Source organism: Dipodomys merriami, unplaced genomic scaffold (genome assembly GCF_024711535.1).
Source record: "Dipodomys merriami isolate MVZ:Mamm:240054 unplaced genomic scaffold, mDipMer1.0.p SCAF_120, whole genome shotgun sequence".
Classification (NCBI taxonomy): Eukaryota; Metazoa; Chordata; class Mammalia; order Rodentia; family Heteromyidae; genus Dipodomys; species Dipodomys merriami.
The window spans coordinates 3,807,943-3,824,822 of NW_027202494.1; positions in this window are offsets into that span (position 1 = coordinate 3,807,943).

Here is a 16,880-nt window from a genome sequence, read left to right on the forward strand (position 1 = left end):
GAGAGCAGCAAAGACATTTGTTAGAAGTTAGGAGAGTGATTGCTTTTGAGGAAGAAGGCTGGTGACCAGAGGTAACAAGAGATCTTGGGGGTTTGGTCATATTCTGCAGGTTGTTGGTCCTTCTTTGAGCTAGTAGGAAGACTGCGGCACTTTTGAGAATTTCTTAAGATAGATTTTCACGCTTTTTGTTGCACTTGTTATACTGTAATAGAAATGTTTACTTAAAAAGCCAGAGCTGTTATTGCCCTTCGTTATTGGTGCTGTCTCTGAAGGGGCTTACATTGATTGTCTTGCCCTGGCAACCCCTGTACCAGTTGAAGTTTCTTCCTGCAAAGGCAAATCCCACTGCTCCCGAAGTCCTCTGTTGTCAGCTTTCTGCCCATCCCCTGGGTAATCTCAGAGACAGCCCTGTAAAATCAGACTTGACTCTCCTGTATAACAAATTCTTCCCTGAGTTGGGAGGAGACAGCAGGCCTGCCCCTCAGGCATGATGCACTGCCAGCCCCTTGGAGCTCTTGGTTGATTAAACGCTACATCTTGCCGAGCTTGCAAAGTCCAGTAGTCGGGTTAGATCTCAATGCTGGAGGGAGGCCCTGATGGAAATGCTCACATTCTGATCCAAACAGTTGAAGGATTTAAAACTTCACACTTCATCACAACTTTATGCAGAAATGTTTCTAGAAACTAGTGAGACACCTTTCTCTTTGGTTTGCTTTTTTTTTTTTTTTTTTTTTTTGCCAGTCATGAACTCTGGGCCTGGGCACTGTCCCTCAGCTCTTCAGCTCAAGGCTAGTGCTCTACCACTTGAGCCACAGCACCACTTCCAGCTTTTTCTGCTTATGTGGTGCTGAGGAATCGAACCCAGGGCCTCATGCGTGCAAGGCAAGCACTCTACCACTGAGCCACCTTCCCAGCCCCTCTTTGGTTTGCTTTAAAGGAAAGAAATTCTTTGAAAACATTAAACAGCATTGGCAGAAACTTCTATGATTTTGATCTCTTTGATTCCCTCCAGAACTCATGTCTTCCAAACAAAAATATTTGGGCAGCTAGTCTATGTTGGGCATGATGCTTGTGCACATAGTATCACAAGTTTGGTCTCCAGAATAACTAATAGATCAAGATACCATTATTCCAGCTTCCAGTGGAAAGAATTGAGTCTCAGTTTAAATAAGTTGCTCATGGGCATATGACCATGAAGTAACCTAGGAGTGCTGATTTTCAGATATATTAATTTTAGATATATTAATTTGATGGTCATGGTTGAACTACAATGAAAACAAGTACAGGGAAGTTTGTACGTGAAGAATGGATGAAACAGATGCTGCGATGAAGAAGATGAAAGAAAAAAATCTACAGGCAAATTGAGCTCAGAAGGCTAGACTTGAGCAAACATAGAGAAAGAATTATCAGCATCTACACTATCATGTTCTTGTAATTTTTGAAGTTTTCATGGTGTAGGTATTTGTCATAGGTTCCTGGATGCATTGTAAGTTTTCTAGAATGGACAATTCTGTGATGTTTAAAACAAAGTTAGGTACATCATGATCCTTAGTCACACTTAATCATTACCATACTTCAATGGCCACAGAAAAATGTCACTTACTTGAACCTAGGTCATCCATATGACCCCTAACTTGTCCAGTAATTGAATATTTTCAGGCATGGTAGGTTTTCTTTGGTCCAGCTGATGGATAACTGATATGTCACTCTGCCTGTCATTTGTTTCCATCACTGTTCATCAGTTAACATTTCCCTGGAAATCCTGTTGATTAAAGACAAACCACCACAGAGCCCCCAGTGACTGGACTTGTAATGCCGTATCTTAGGCTCCTTGCCAACTCTTTGGGCAGTTCTGCTCACCCAATTAAACCCCTTGCCTTCCCTGGACCACATTTGCAGTAGCTTCTCTCTTCCATCACCTGTTATTGAGCATTAAAGGCAAACTCAATTTTATGCAGATAAATAGAGTTTAGTGGTAATGTGCCTTATGACCTTTGAAGTGACAGGATGACATTAATTTTTAGGGATTTTACCTTCTCAGGCTGTCATGGAGAGCATGTAACTTGATGAGAATGAGGTCTCTGCATTTTGAGGACGTACTTACAGTTTAACATGCTGTTTCAAATGTAAGGAAGCTCTCTCTTTAATTTTTTCACTAGCTTGACAGTTTTTCAAACATATTCACTGTCAGCCCTAACAACCTGTCAACAAATGCCATTATGTGAAAATTGCCGAGACTCACTTGAGGACTGTGAGAAGTGACAGACATGCCACACGGATAAGTTTCTCAAAAACCCTGGGCTGAAACTTTTGAAAGACACTCTGGCCCTTCCAAGGAAAAAATGAACAGTCAGATCTCCAGGAAAAAAGCCATACACTTGTCATATCAGATATCTGTTTCTTTCCTGGGCAAATTAAGGTGTATGTGAAAGAATAAAACATACAGGGGACAAAAGCTGCCAGCATCCGAGACTGTGCCATGTCCCCACTGTTATCTGGGAATACAAGAAAGGAACAGAAATACAAGCTTTTTTCTTCTACTAGAGAATTCAGTTTTTCATCCAGTGTTTCAGGGAATGAAGCAAGGAAGAAAGACAGCAAATGGAAGCCACTGTGAGCCTCAGAAATAATAAAATGAGGATTTGTAGTAAAGTTGGGGAAAGACAAATCCTGGCTGGGAAATATGGGGAGAATATGGTGGTATAGAGCAAAGGGACTTAGATTTGGGACTCGGAGACTTGAATTTGATCCTATCTCTGCTCAGCAAATGTAGCCTGGCCTGAAACACTTTGACCCTTCCAACCTTATCTGAGTGGATGATAGTGCCCACCCCAAACCTGGTAGTGAGGACTAAGTGAACAGTTCTTTGCACAAGAACTGCAGTGGAATTCTGAGACTCAAGTTACCTTGGCAAAAGAATGTTTCTGACCCCAAGGGAATTATGTCTCGCTTTTAGAGGGAATTTGACTCTCTATTTGTCACAGTTTTCTGTTTATACAGATTCAACTTGAATGAAATACTTCATGTTCTGTGTGACATGTCAAATCAAAGGCAATCCCCCATGGACAACGTCAGAGGGAAAGGGAGGTTGTAGAGAGGAGAGAGGAAGAAGAGCTGGACTGCAGATACAGATCCGTCTTGTCCACAAGACTACTATTGTTGCTTTACCTATGGGGATAACTGCTTGGTTTTTGTTGTTGGTTGGCAACAGGGTTGGCAGCAACAGGGTTTTCTTTTTTTAAATAAATATTTTTTACTGTAAAGATACTGTACAGAGGGGTTACAGTTACATGAGTAAGGTAATCAGTACATTTCCTATGGAGCATTGTTACCTCTTCCTTTGTTTTCCCCCTACCATCCTTTCCCTTCCCACCTCCCCAACTCCCCGCCTCCCTCAGAAGTTGTAAAATTTGTTTTCAACACAGAGTCTTGTACATCGCATTGCTATAATGGGTCAATGTGTATCCTTATTTCAGCAATTTATTTCTCTTCCCCTCCTCAATTTAGAAAAATGTATATACAAGATGCAGGGCACTGGAATAAATACAGTGAAAATGGGATATACCATGGGGGAAGAACATAACAAAAGAAACAAAAAAATCACATAGTACATTATAAGTACTTTAAAAACACCAGCAACAAAGAGCCATGTACATATGACCATATAAGATGATGCTAAGCAAATTGAACCTCAAGATAGGGACAGCAGCAGGGTCTTCTAACTACTTTTCTCTTGCATCTGACTCCTCTCCTGAAAGGTGTCAAGTAGGAAATCTGATGGAGATTCTTCTTTGTTGTTGGTTTGTTCGTTTGCCAATTGTGGGGCTTTAGAATGAGAGCCTAGTGCTCTCCCTCAGCTTGCTTGATCAAAGCTGGTGCTCTGCCACTTGAGCCACACCTCTTGACTGGTATTTTTTTTTATCGTCAATTGGAGATGGCATCTTGGGGACTTAAAAATTTTATTGTAAAGGTGATGTACAAAGGGGTTACAGTTACATAAATAAGGTAATGAGTACATTTCTTTTTGAACAGTGTTACTCCCTTCCTCATTTTCTCCTGCTCCCCTCTTCCGTTCCCCTCTCCCTTACATGGTAAAGTTCATTTCCAACATAGTATCTAGTTCTTCTCAGGTTGGCTTCAAACCTTGATCTTCAGATCTCAGCTTCTTGAGTAGCTAGGATTATTTATAGAGCTGAGCTACCCACACCTAGTAAAGATTCTTTTTGCACAAAACTCTACTTATGTTTTTCTGAACTTTTCAACAGACCTTACTTTTGGGCTTCTGCATTTGTCTCTGCATTGTTCTGTTTTACCAAAAGCCCTGCTAAGTTGGTTTAATCAGAACTCCCTATCTTTGTTTCTTGTCATCCTCATTAGAGATTGAGTTTTTTTTTTTTTTATCCCTTAGCATCCTGCAGGTGATATCTGATCACACTGGTCTGTTTTCAACAAGAGAGCTATTAGATTGGTTTAGCTAGAGTAGCTATTATGCTTTTATAAGGTCTAATTGGCATTAATATCTTTTTTAAGGTTTCAAAACTACTAAATGGAAGAGCATGTCCCACTTTTATCTGAGTTGGGGACTAGAGACCAGCTTTCAAAGGTAAATAATTTACACAAAGTCTAACGCTCACGTTCCTAGACTCATTTATGCAGCTTTATGTAAAGTTTTTCCAATTTAAACTTTCTCTGCTCTTCTCTTTGCCATTGTGCCCTTGGGAGCAGAGGCTTCACCTTGCTTTGACTGTAGCTCCCATTAACTCTAATGGGCATGCAGCACATCTCTCCAAGCATGTTGAGATGAGATTATTTCCTATCCAATTGTTTTAATGTCGTGGGTGTTGAGTGAGTCTACGAACATTTAACCTTTTGTTTCATTATAAGGCTCAGAGCAGAGAGGGTGTGGGAGAAGATAAACCAGGACACAAATGCCAAGAAAAGATACATTGACGATAGCTTCATGAGAGCACAGTGTATAGAATAACAGAAAAATAACCACAAGTCCATTTGAGAAGTAGATGAGTCTCTTTTTGGACTTTGAATGTTAGATTAATATTGCTAAAATGCAGCATGGAAGTGGCTAGGAGAAAGAAGAGAAACATAGCACTTGCTATATAAAATTGCAATAGAATATCCCTGTTTGTTTTTCATTATTAAAAAAATGTAACAACACTTTTGACTTTGTAATGTATATCAAGATTTTATGTCCATTGTTCCTTTATTTTCTGATCCTCATTAAACTCTTATTTAATTTCAGGATTTAAGGTCAAGGTATATGTATGCTCTTGTTTTAATCCCACTTACAAAACTTAAAAGGTTGTGTCCTAGAAAAAAAAACTTATTTTTTTCTAATAATGGTAAATGTATTTTTATTAGAATATATTTTATAAAAATATATTTTATAAAAATATGTATGCATACATACACATAGATATATGTTTGTATATATACACACATTTGTACATCAAAGTAGAAGAGAGAGATTACTATATCTCACTCAACATAGAGCCTGGAATTTATTATAAAAACATTATAACTATAATAAAAATTATTTTTTTCATTACACATCCTTGTTTCAATATATAAGTAAGCATGATAGGTAGATAACTTGTCCAGGACTGAGATTTCTTGTTCCCTTTCCCTTAATATTCACTGACTCACCAATGCAGACTGGATCCAAAAAGGAACCAAAGTCTGAAACATCCAGCCAAGCTTATTGGGCTTCATGAGGACAGTTTGGGGAAGGTTTTAATATTAAGTTGAGGAGAATAGGAAGGAGTAGACATCTGGGCAGTGTCAGGCCAGCTTGAATTATGTAAGGAATGAACAAGGAGTCAGGGAAGAAAATAAATACTAGGATCCTAGAGTCTGAAGTCCAGTGAGAGTCAGCAAAGCAAAATAGAGAACTGGATATGGAGAACTTGTGGCAGGCATGAGCCATGGCTGTAGTCTGGGATTAAATATGATTAAAATACTTATCAGCCCTGTGCTACTAGTTCAGTAGATGTGGCTACATTTTTTGCTATTGTTGATTTTTTGTTTGTTCTATTATTGGCTTCCAGGCGACTCCAGAAATTGCCGAAATAGTGCCCGTTATTTAGTACCATTTGTACCTTGGAAACAGGCAAGGACTTAGGTAGAAGAGCACATGGGCATCGCCTCAGTTAACTTGAGCACCTACTCTATCTCCTAAGTGAGGGCGGGAACTGGGAAGGCTCTGCGAAGTAAAATTCTGTGACCTCAACTTGGAGAGTTTATTTTTTATGGGGAGAAAATAATAACCAACTAAACAGATGGATATACAAATAAAATCGTGATCATATGCCAAGGGCTTTGAATCAGGGAAAGAATTGGGAAAGAGTTCTTAAATGGGACAGATAGAAGTGACAAGACTTAGAGAAGGAGTGATTGCTAGTTATGGGGTCAATGTAGGGAAGTACTCCAGCCATCAGAAAGAGCACTAGAAAGGTCCAGAGGCCAAGATTTTGTTTCAAGGTGTTTTGTTCCATAAGCGGTGACTGACTACAGCATCCAAATGGGTGGTATATAAATATATCTTGACAAAGCCTCCAGACATGAAGTTTTCTAGTGACCAGCAAACTTCTAGAAGGGAAGCCTGTTCCAAACCACAAGATTGCACAAGATAGAACAGCAAGTGAAGACAACACTGCCTGTGTCTGGAGCCACAAAAACTGAGCTCAGCTCCAAAGTAAGATGGCCTCTCCCCATTGGTATGGGGCAGTGGCAGACAGAGTATGTCCATCTTCCTGGTGTACTGACAGCAGTAAATCACAGCTGGTTATTGCTAGATTCTGGGATTTGCTTCTTGGAGAAAAAATAATTAACACTGGCAGGAGTTTGATTGCATTAATTCACAGAAAGAAACACCCAAGTGATAAATCCATAGTGAGAGAACTGCCCATATGTTACAGATTGGCTTAACATGGTTGAGGCATTAAATAAAAGAAGTCTGGAAACAAAAACCTTTATCAGCTTTATTAGCATTGAACTCTGTGGCTTCCACCGGGGCTGACATACTTAATTAAAGATGCTCTAGTCTAATTAGGTTGCACATCAAATATACAAATGCAAACTTACTTAAAAAAACCTGCTGGGTAGGGTTTGAATTACCTCTATAGTATATATCTTCATCCTTCCAATACCAAAACTTTTCCCAGTGACACAGGGACTTTGCTAGACAGTTCTGGAGGAATGACATGGGTTATGTCTTTGTGCCAGACCTCTTTATATCTAGAGAAAGCTCAGGGCAAGAGCTCTACCACTTGAGCTACAGCGCCATTTCCAGTTTTCTGTGGTTTATTGGAGATAAGAGTCTCACAGAGTTTCCTGCCTGGGCTGGCTTTGAACCTTGATCCTTAGATCTCAGCCTCCTGAGTAGCAAGGATTAAAGGCATGAGCCATTGACATCTGGTGGTGGCAGCTGCGGCTGCTGCTGCTGCTGCTGCTTCCTCTTCTTCTTCTTCCTCTTCCTCTTCCTCCTCCTCTTCCTCTTCCTCCTCCTCTTCCTCTTCCTCCTCCTCCTCTTCCTCCTCCTCCTCCTCCTCCTCCTCTTCCTCCTCCTCCTCCTCCTCCTCTTCTTCTCTTCCTCCTCCTCCTCCTCCTCTTCTTCTTCTTCTTCTTCTTCTTCTTCTTCTTCTTCTTCTTCTTCTTCTTCTTCTTCTTCTTCTTCTTCTTCTTCTTCTTCTTCTTCTTCTTCTTCTTCTTCTTTCTTCTTCTTCTTCCTCTTCTTCTTTTTCCTCTTCTTCTTCTTCCTCTTCTTCTTCGTCCTCTTCTTCCTCCTCCTCCTCCTCCTCCTCCTCCTCCTCCTCCTCCTCCTCCTCCTCCTCCTCCTCCTCCTCCTCCTCCTCCTCCTTGAAGAAAGTTCTAGTTCTCTACCACTTGATCTTTTTTGGGGGGGATAGTTAATTGGAAATAAGTGTTTTACAGACCTTCCTTACAGGCTGGTGTCAAACTATGATACTCAGAGCTCAGACTCCTGAGTTGCTAGAATTACAGGCATGAGCTGCCAGCAGGAAGCTTAAGAAAAAGGTACTTTTTTGAGAGTTCATCCAGAAATCCATTTTAGCCAGAGTTCTTATTGAGCTTCTTTGGTGGATTTATTTAGATATTATCATTATCCATCAGCATCACTGTCATCATTGTCATTATCTTCATCATCCTTACACTTCATACTTTGCAATACAGCCTACAATTAGCCAATTTATTTACAGGTCCCCGGATTCATGCTTTGAAGCTTAATAACTTTGGAAAAGTGATTTCTTACCACTTGTGTTAGTTATCTATTACTATATAAACACTACGCTCAAATTTTGTCTTCAAATAAGTATTACTCATCTCACCATTTTTGTAGGTCAGAAATCTGACCTATAGTAAGCTAGGTCCTCCTCTTTTGTGGTCAACCACTCCTACGGTCTTACTGTAGGCTCCATTGGGTGATTATGCACTGGTAAGTTCCATCATGAGTGCAGTGGCAGATTTGTTTGTTCACCAGTTGCTGCAGTGATTGCCTCAGCTCCTCACTGGCTGCTAGCCAGAGGTCAACCTTAGTTCAATGCTGTCTGAGCCCCTGTAGGGTAGTGCATGGGCAGCCAGGGAGGAGGACATACAGATGGAAAATGTAGTGTTTGTATAAAAGAATCACAGAAGTGATAGCATATCAATTAGTCTGTTGCATAGATCAGGGGAAAGAATGATCGTACAAGAGTGTGGAGTGTGATGTGAATACCAGGAGGTATTTTCCAGAAGCCGCTGACTATATCACATTTATCAGCTGTCAGGTGATGCAGCCACAGTATCTTGTCTTCCTGAGAGGACGCAGTGAGAACTGAGCAGGAGGGTTTTGATCTACCTGGTGAATGTTATGTTTGTGGTAAAGGGTAGCTATCACTTTGATCTCTTTTAATCTCCTTGCCCCAGTAATACTGTGGTTAAATATAGACAACTCATTTTAGAGAGGAAAAACAGTAGCTTAGTAAGCTAACAACCTGTTCATACTTGTACAGCTGCAGGTGGCTTAGCTAGAAGTTGAAGCTTGATTCCAAAGCCTTAGCCCTTTCCTCAACTGCCTCCAACCTATACCATGTCTGTAAGAGATAATTTCATATACATATGGTCCTTGTTTATTGACCAAACTGAGGCTATGACCTATTCTAATATATTCTGGGATCTCCATCATGAGCCAAAAGAAAAAGGGATTAAATTGGCCCCAATTGAGAATGTGATGCTTAAATAAGTGCCTGGACAAAGCATCCAAATATTAATATGTTAATATGTTTCATGTTGTATAGTAATATATTGACATAAATTCTTAATTATTGCTAACAAAGACACTAAATACTGAGATAAAGATCCTTAAAAGTAGTGTGCACTAGTGTCTCACATCTGTAATCCTAGGTACTTGGGTAGCTGAAAATGGTAGGATCAGAGATTTAAGCCAGTGTGGACAGAAAAGTGTGAGAGATTCCTTCTTGATCCACTTATTGGAGTAATGTTATGTGCCTATTATCCTTAAGTGATTTTGGAGGCTGACTGGGAGAATTACAGTCCCAGGCTAGCCCAAGTAGAAAAATTTGTGAGGTTCTATTTCCATGGAGAGAAGCTGGATGCAGTAGCACATACCCATTATTACACCAGCAACATCAGGAAGTGGTTTGTGGTCCAAGCATACATCCTGGTTGGAAGCAAGATCCTTATTGGCTCAAAGATAACCAGTGATGGGAAAAGCTTGAAGGTATTTTTAATTTATGAACAATTTGGTCATTTTATAAAACAGAACCGTTTATTGCTCAGTGATGTCTGGTTCTTATTTGTAGATTTAGGATGACAACAGGCTAGATCACTGGGTTGTGGAGGAGTCAGTCATTGAGAGATGGGTGAAAAGCAATCTGTACAGTTCCTAATCATAGTATTTGCGCAGTGGAAACATGGGCTCATATCTGGTTGATTTAGACTGAAGAGTCTAACTGGAGATTTGGTTATTAGAAATCTTAACTTTAGTACTATTAGAAAGTAGACTACATGTATTTCTCAAAGCTCTCAAAGGCATAGAATAAAGGTGGGGTCTTTGAACCAGCAACACCAGCAACAACTGGGAACTTGTTAGAAATACAGACTCTTGGTTCACATCCTAGATCTCTGGAATCAGGAACTCTGGGGTTGGAGCCTGTAATATGTGTTTCAACAACCCCCTGTGTGCATTCTGATACAAGCTCAAGTTTAGGAATCTTTAACACAAAATGTTTCCTTTACTTCAGCCTCACTTACCCAGAATGCTTAGCTCTCATAGTTGTAAAGTTTATTTAGAAGATTCTGACTTTCTAGTAAACTAAGTTGGGGGAAATCAAGATGTAAATTTATGAAAGTCATAGTAATACCTGCATATCCATATATTAAGAGACTCAAAATAACATTTTATACATTTCTGTAAATAGCAACTTACATTTGAACACACTGCTTAATCTTGGGGTGTCCTCCTTTATTAAAGTATCACATTTTAGACATAGTCCTTTCTTTCAGAGTCCTTTCTAATACACACATGAAATGATAGAAAGCTTTCTCCTCTACAATTAAGAACACTTGGTATGGAGGAACATACTAAGAAAGCAAGCACCCAGCGGTGCCTGCACATGTTTGTTGTATATGCATGTGTATATGTATAAGAGAGTGAAAGAGAGATACAGAGAGAGAAAGAGAGAGAGAGGGAGAGAGAGGGTTGCATGTGCAGAGGAGACACAGGTCAAATATGTCAGAGGGTTTGCTGTGGTAGTTCTTACTTATACAAGGACACTGATCTAGGAGATCACTGTATTGTCACTCATTCAATTGACAATTAGTTATTAGATATCATGCTAGAAAACAGAAATATAGGTATGAATGGGAAATTATTGCCTCACCCAGTGATGTTAAAATAAACTAGTTTATGTACCATCAAACTTAGAAAATGTATGCAAGTACAGAGATCCCCATTTAGAAGGTGACCATATATCCTCGTTTGTTGGGGGCACCTTGGTGAATATCCTCATTATCCTAATACCCTGTCCAGTAAGCACTACTTTTACTGTCAAAACTCTTCCATCCTACTTACTTCCAAAGCTACTTTAGAGTAGGGGGGTTGCTAGGCATTTTTATGTGCTTGTTCATCCTTGGTAGCCACAGAAGTTGGGCGAGCTTTATTAAGACACCCTGGAAAGGCAGAGAGAAAATGCCAGGTCTGATCGATTACCAGCGATTTGGTGCTAAATGAGCTGCAACAGCTTTTCTGGCACCCCAGGCCTTGTCATTTTCTCCTGCATTGTACTGACCCACTTTCTATGAGTGTACAAGTGAGGGCGTGAGGGTCTAAGGATCTCACAGTCTTGTTTTGTCATGACCAAGCTTGAAAAAGGAAATGCATATTATCACTCAGGAACTCCAAATCACCTGTCTGAGTACAATGGTTCCATTGTGGCCCTGACACCATGAATACTGAGCTACTTTTAAGAGTGACATGTCTGGTTTCCAGTAAATTTTTCACTTTTTTCCCAAAGTATGAATTGTCCAGAAGTAGTTCTGCTGTTACCAAGAATAGGTGAACCTCTAATAAAAATGACTCTCTTTTCTTTCTTCTACTTGTCAGATCTCACGTATTTACTTGTTTCTAAGAAGCTGCTGGTTATGTGACCCTGGAAAAGCCACCATGTCATTGTATTTGTCAACTATCTATCTGTCCATGCATCTATGTATCTCATCCATCCATGCATCCATGCATCCACATTACTCAGCCAACCACTGAACAGATATTTATTGAGCATCTATGATGAACTAAGATATTTTTATTCCATTTAGTGAGGTGTAATGTAGTAGAATATATATACATCAAATATAGAAAACAGTAATTCACATAGCTCAATCTAGGACAAAATAAGCTATTGGAGACTGTATAGGATAGCACACCATCCAGTCGGGCTGGGTAAAAAGCTTCTTAGAGGAAGAAATCTCTGAAAATGATAATCTGGTGAAGGTTTATTAATAATAAACCTTTTATTAATAATAAACCTGGTGAAGGTTTATTAATAATCACTAGGTTTATAATAAACATCGTGAAGGTAGGAAAGAAAGAAGGAAGGGATGGTGGGAAGGGAGGGATGGAGAGAAGGAAGGGATGGAGGGAGGGCATTTCAAGGTTAGGCTGCTGCATGTGCTAAGCCTGGTGACCAGAGAAACATGGCATGCTCAGGATGACAGGGGTTGGAACACAGAGTAGGAGGAAGTGAAGCTAGTACTGAGGGTAGAGAGGGAAGCAGTAAAAAATGATACAGAGGGTTGTGTGCCTTGCTAGGAAATTTGGATCTGAGCTGTTGATTTGGAGGCAGAGAGCCACTGAAGAACTTTTAGGAATGGTTGTGAGCTGAATTGAAATTTAGAACTAGAATGCTGACATTCTATACTGTGGTGTCTATATTAGAAAACATTTTGTTCTTTTTTTGTTAATGGTTCTTTAAAATTTTTGAGTTATGCTCACCACAGCCAAGAAAATACGGGAAGAGTTTACAAGTAGATACTGGCCTGAATTCTTACTTGACCCTTACCACCACTACCTGAGGTAAGTTGAAAACTTTTCAACAACTTTGGCTATCTCAGCCAAAAATATACACATAAACCTATATAATAGGTTTTTATTCTACTTTAAGAATACAATTTGAAGTAGAATTAGACTCCAAAAACTGGCTGTTTTCTATTTTTACTAATCATACATGAGATATATGCTTCCAGATCTTAATCATTTTTTCCAGAGATTACATAACAGTTTATAAAGATATATATTATTTTTGTAGTCTTTTTAGTCCCTTCTTTTTTAATTTTAGCCAGGTTTTATTTTAGTAAAACAGATTTAAAGTAGAGGGAACTTGAGATGAGAGAAATATTTCCTGCTCCCCATGCAAGAAATGGGAATTAAAATGGGAATTTATTTCTTCCTTATTGAACATCATACTGCTTTCAGTTTTTTGTCTTCATAAACAAGGCTGCACTAAAAAGTTTCATGCAAACAACTTCATGTATTCATAGTTTTATTGCAATATAATTACCAAGAATTGGGATTTCAGGATCAAAGTCTATGTGTATATTGTTTTTTTCTTGTGGTACTGGAGATTGACCTTTCAAAGTAGAAACTACAACCTTTGAGTCGTACTTCTAACCCTTTTTTACTTTGTTTTTTGTTTCAAGGCAGGCTTTCCTTTTTGCCTGGTCTGGCCTGGGCTACAATCCTCCTACTTGTGTTTTCCCATGTTCCTGGAGATGACAGAGATGTTACACTTTGCACTGCCATTTTGCTTTCCCCAGTTCTCAGATAACAGTTTCATTCCATTGTGTCCAGCCATTGATTGATGCGTAGTGTCACAAACTTTTACAACCATTTCCTATAGTAAAGTTGTACCTGATGAACTTATGTGAACCTTAGCATTCCATTAGTTCCTTTGAAGATGGTGAACCAGACTTGTCTTTTTCAGACCCAGTGGAAAAATGTTTGGTCCTCACCCAAAATTGAACTACTCATTGTTTCATTTTTCTCTAGACCCTGAGAATGACAATCATAGTTAGTGATCTTCTATGTGCTTATTTATTTAATGTCCACAGATTTTTGTTGTTGTTGTTGGTTGTGGGGCTTGAACTCCAGGCCTAGTCACTGTCCCTCAGCTCTTTCCTCAGCTCAAGGCTTGCTCTCTACTACTTGAGCCACAGCGCCACTTCTGGTTTTCTGGTAGTTTATTAAGGGAAGAGTCTCACAGGGACTTTCCTGCCTCAGCTGGCTTTGAATCAGGATCCTCAGATCTCAGCTTCCTGAGTAGCTAGGATTATAAGTGTAAGTCACCGGCGTTGGGCTGTCCACAGTTTTTATTAGCTTGAAAGCTCCATGGATGCGTGGAGTGCTACTCACTACTGAGCTAACTGCTGCCCCAAAAGGGCTTGGTACCTACTGGGAATCCAGGAACCTGTTGTTTGAAGACAAAGATGAAAGGCTTTACCCAAGTTTTCTAATCTTATATTAAGGCCCAACTTGATTTTAGAAGGCTAGAAGCCCAATCTTGGAGGTTTTTAATGGATTTACTTGTAGGATTATGTCCAGCAAGGAAGAATATCTGTTTCATCATTTTCATTGTAGATCTTTTTCTGGTACTGAATTTACAAGTAAGAATGTATAAACCAGGTATACTGGCTCACACTTGTTACTTCAGCTACTTGGGAGGCAAAGAATATGAGGATCAAGGTTCAAGACCAGCCCAGGCAAACATTAGAATCATCTCAATGAACAAGCTGGATTTGGGTGCCGTACACCTATGATCCTATCTGCAAGGGAGACATAAATAGGAGGACTGCAGTATAGGCTATAAGGACAAAAACATGAAACCTTACTTAAAAAATAATGAAAGCAAAGAGGAGTTGGAGTTGTTGTTTAAGTAGTAGAGTGCCTGTGTGGCCAGTGTGAAGCCCTGAGTTCAAAGTCTTTACTGAAAAGACAAAGAGAAGAAATGATAATGTCTTGGTTATCATGACTAGTTACAAAGTACACATAGGTGTTTGGTCTATGGTCTATGTTTAATAGAACCCGCTGAAATTTTCACTCTTAAATGCCTGATGTTGATCTTTGAAGAAGTTAACTATGATGCATCTTTTCTTATTAAGTGTCTTGAGCTTTGAATCTATCAGACACTACATTTGTATTCTTGCTTATTAGCTCAGTGTCCTTTTGAGCCATTTAACCTCTCTGAGCTTTGGCCTCCTTTTTTGTAAGATGGGCTTACATTATTTCCTTCCTTTCTCATTGAGTGAAGATTGTAGAGAAGCAATGACATACTTCTGTGTAATAGGTGCTCACTGAATAATGAATGGTAGTTAGTATTCTAAGTGAGAATCTCCAGTGCAATTGCCCCCATAGAGAGCATGTGGTGATTCCACATCACAAATGGTGATATTCCAATGGTTCAGAATGTATTCCAGTTCTTACTGTGCATGCATAGCTGCTTCAAGATTTGTGTTGAGGAGGTTCTGAGGTGGCCATGATGGATTAGTAGCCCACTACTATGGGTATAGTGGTTGGCCCACCTGTGTACTCTGGGGAGCTCTGTCTCTCTTAGGGAGACTATTCTGAATGTCTCATGTGAAATGGAGTAGGAAGGAGTTTGGAATTAAATTGAAAAAGATTAGGAAGGCTAGTATGCACAGGTCTTCCCTAGGACACAGTGGTGTCTTAGCCCTTCTTGACTGCCTGTACCCATAAAGAGCTACCAGGGTTTAGGCATGACTCCAAATTGAGGGAAGGACACATTCAATCAGGGTGTTTAATGATCCCTTCTTTGTTGCCCTTTGTTTGCCTCTAATGTGGACTTTGAATTTGTTTGCTCAAAGTTTCAAGGCCTATTAGGCAGGTCAAGTTTGGCTTTCCCTAAGGAGCGACCAGTTGCTTTTTGGATGTAGTCAGGGCACCTTTTCTTTCAGTTTCTTTGACACTCTTCACCCCGGCTCCAGAATTATTCCATACTAATTTTTAACTAATTGGAAGATTTTCTTTTTCTCAGAGTTGGTTGACCTTTAGGCCAGCCTCAATGATGACCTGTAATTATTAACCAGCCTACTCACAAAATAGCAATGGGGAATGTGAGCAGATAACCAGAGACAGACTGTAGAAAGGATCCCAAAGTGGGACCTTGTCTACATGGGGTATAGGGTTATAATGCATGCAGACCTGTTTGGGAAATTAAAAGTTACAACGGTAATGCTTATTATTTTATTGTTTTTATAAATAAATCCCCTTCCCTTCCATTGCTTTTCTCAGCAAACTTCTTATTTTGAGGTCTTCACTTCATTAGAGATGCTTTTCTCTATTACCTTATTGAAGTTTCCTCTCCCTGCTTATCCTCTTATCCTCCCTGCTTATCCATTTTCCATGTTTTCATTCTTATGGCACTTGTCAACAGTGCAAGTGGTTAGTTAGAGATGTATTTCTTTGCCTCTTTATTTTGTTTCTCCACTTTAAGACCCAAACTCGTCTAATTTCCCTTTCTGTCTCCAATAACTTGCACATATGACTGGCACACAATAGAGGATCAATAAATATCTGCTGAATGGATATTTAGGATAAAACATGATCTTGCAACAACATAAGCATGAGACTAAAATAAATGCAATTATAGGTATGTGTCCTGGTTGCATCTTTTACTAGGTGTTTGTATTGGAAAAATTATCACTCATGTATAAAAATAGGAAAACAGAAACTAAAGTGATGAATGTCAATCCTTGTGTGCAGTGAATGGTATAAGGCAAATCTTTTACAAATATTAGCTTTATTTTTAGGATGGTTGGATATTAGAATGAATTAGACATTCATTTCCACTCTCATTCAACAATAATTTATGGGTCAGGGCTTAGTATATGTCAGGAACTCACAGATGCTCTTTATTCCTTTTCTTACTGCCTCATTCTTCTCTTCATATCCTGTCTAGCCAATCAACCTGACTCAGGAGTAACTTTAGATTTTCCATTCTAATGCCTTGAGGTCCAACCTACTTCATTCCTTCTCAAAATTAAAACCGTATTCCAATCTAAGGTAAATCTCGTCAACACTAAGTACAATGACCTTTGTTGACTATATAATAATGGCTCAAGAGTGGATATATAATGACTATATAATAATAACTATATAATAATGGCTCAATTGTGGTAGAATACGATGCTTCCAGTTGAGACTGTGCTAAGATTCAGCTCAATACTACAGACTCACCTAAGAAGTATCTGTACCTACTGAATGCTCCATTCTGCAACTGAGACTTTCACTTACCCTGGAGTTTTCAACCTTCTTTGAAATTAAATAGACACCAATCTTC